Source organism: Silene latifolia, chromosome 9 (assembly GCF_048544455.1).
Source record: "Silene latifolia isolate original U9 population chromosome 9, ASM4854445v1, whole genome shotgun sequence".
In the NCBI taxonomy this organism is placed as follows: Eukaryota; Viridiplantae; Streptophyta; class Magnoliopsida; order Caryophyllales; family Caryophyllaceae; genus Silene; species Silene latifolia.
Genome location: NC_133534.1, coordinates 166,197,335 through 166,200,016, shown reverse-complemented (window position 1 = coordinate 166,200,016; position 2,682 = coordinate 166,197,335). Strand labels below are relative to the sequence as shown.

The window sequence follows — 2,682 nt, the reverse complement described above, 5'->3', positions numbered from 1 at the left end:
GAGCGTCTTCAATTTTCTTCTTCCATTGGAGTTCCGATTTCTTCCTTTCATCCTTTCGGCTATAATGATCAATCATGAAACATGGTTCATGCAAACGAGGAGCTCTTATAGTCTTGTCAAGATTAAAAGTTATGCTTTCATCTCGCACTTCTAGAGTGAGCTCACCATGTTTCACATCAATCACCGCACCCGCGGTGTGTAGGAAAGGTCTTCCTAGGATGATTGGAATGTTGGAATCTTCCTCCATATCAACAATGACAAAGTCCACCGGGATGAAAAACTTCCCAATTCGCACGGGGACATCTTCCCATATCCCTAACGGTGTCTTCGTCGATCTATCGGTCATTTGGAGTGTGATGTTGGTGCATTTAAGCTCTCCCATCCCCAACCTTTTACTCACCGAGTACGGCATGACACTCACACTAGCCCCTAGATCACATAAGGCTTTGTTGATCGTCGTGTCGCCAATGGTACACGGTATTGAGAAGCTTCCCGGATCCTTTAACTTTGGAGGTGAACTCCCTTGAAGTATTGCACTACTCACCTTAGTGAAGGCGATAGTCTCAAGTTTCCGGATCGACTTCTTCTTTGTGAGGATATCTTTCATGTATTTCGCATAGGCCGGCACGTGATTGATTAATTCCGTGAAAGGAATTGAGACTTCCAAATTCTTCACAATTTCCATGAACTTTCCAAGTTGATCATCAAATTTGGGCTTGGCTTGACGACTTGGAAAAGGGAGTCTAATCACAATGGGCTCCTTCTCCTTGGCCTTGTCTTCATTTTTCTTTGAACTTTCTTCTTTTGATGATTCTCCATCTTTGGAGTTTTGCACAATTTCTTCCTTTTCACTAGCTTCCACAACTTCATCCTCAACTTGCTTCTTCGGTGCTTCATACCTTGTACCACTTCTCAAGTGAATGGCACTAACCGTTTCATGTCTAGGGGGATTACTTTGAGGTGGTAATTGCCCCTTTTGTCTTTGTGAGCTTGAAGATGCTAGTTGAGTCAATTGTGTTTCCAACATCTTGGTGTGAGCTAGAATGTTGTTGATGGTGGTTTCCTTTGCTTGGCTATCTTTTTGCATTTGAGTAAAAAATTCTTGTTGATTCTTTTGCATTTGGAGGACCGCTTTTTGGACATCAAAGCCTTGGTCATTTTGGTGATTGTATGGATTTTGATTTTGGTAACCTTGGTTTTGATTGTAAAAGGGTCTTTGATTTTGGTTTCTCATGGGTGGTGGAGTGTATGTTGTTTGAAGGTTTTGAACATTTTGGCCTTTGTATGAGAGATTTGGATGGAATTTGGTGTTTTCATTGTAAAAGTTGGAATAAGGGGTACCACTCTTGTATGCTTGGAAAGCATTCACTTGTTCATTTGTTCCCCTACATTCACCTTGGTCATGTCCCAAAGTTCCACAATTCTCACATATCCCACTTGGGATTGATGAGGATGCCGTCATGGCATTAACCTGATGCTTTGATGATTTTGAGTTTTCCTCAAGTCTAGCCATAGCTTGTTCAAACTTCAAGTTGATTGTGTCAATGTGAGCACTAAGTTGAGCACCCAATTGAGTAACGGAGTCCACTTCATGCTTTCCTCCTCTAGTAGCCTTTCGAGGTCTACTATATTGTGAGTTATGGACCGCCATTTCCTCAATCTTGTTCCATGTTTGATTGTCATCAACTTCGGTGAACATTCCATTTGATCCCATATTGAGAATGTTCCTAGAATCTTCATATAAACCATTCCAAAATTGTTGTACCAAAAACCATTCGCTAAGTCCATGGTGAGGACATGAGTGACAAATTCCCTTAAACCGCTCCCAAGCTTCATACAAAGACTCTTCATCCCTTTGCTTAAAACCCGTAATTTGAGCTCTTAGCATGTTAGTCTTTTCCGGTGGGTATAATTTTTTGTAGAAAGCTAGAGCCAACTTCTTCCAAGAATCTATTCCAAGGGTGGCCTTATCAAGGCCCTTCAACCATTGCTTCGCGGTGCCGATTAAGGAAAATGGAAATAAGACCCATCTAATTTGGTCTTGAGTCACGCCCGTTTGAGAGATTGCATCACAATAGTCGCAAAAGGTTTCCATATGAGAATGAGGGTCCTCACTAGGCATCCCCCCAAATTGGCTCCTCTCAACTAATTGGATGAAGGCAGACTTGGCAATAAAATTTCCGGTTAGATGTTGCGGTGTAGGAGTACCATTTGGTAGATTCTCCTCGGTGGGTACGGAGTGTGACGAGAATTTAGGCATTGTAGGTGGATTTTGTGGGGTATTGTGTAATGGGTTCTCTTCTCCTTCTATTGCGAAAGGATTGACAAACTCACTAGTGGGTTGAACAACTTCACTAATACCTCTTAAATTCCTCCTAACAAGTCTCCTATTGTTCGTCAAGGTTCTTTCGATTTCACGGTCAAAAGGTAACAAATCACCTTGTAACCTTCTAGACATGCAAAATATCAAACAACTCGAAAACAATTAGAACAAACCTTGAGGAGTTTTACTTCCCCAAGGTGAAGAAAGACACAACTAATAACAATAAAAAGAAATCTAAATCAAACAAACACCGTCCCCGGCAACGGCGCCATTTTTGATGCGAGTCCGTTCGTGTTCACAATTAGAGATGTGGTCGTTGGGTCACGGTCGAATCAAAACACAATTTATAGCTTCACAAA

At 41.6% G+C, this 2,682-nt stretch overlaps 1 non-coding gene across 1 annotated transcript; it reads left to right on the top strand.

The window, feature by feature from the left end:
• Positions 1-1,781: 1,781 nt before the first annotated feature.
• On the top strand, positions 1,782-1,888 carry LOC141602872 (small nucleolar RNA R71). Its single transcript, XR_012524778.1, has one exon. It is a non-coding gene; the product is annotated as a small nucleolar RNA R71 (small nucleolar RNA).
• The last annotated feature ends 794 nt before the right edge of the window (positions 1,889-2,682 follow it).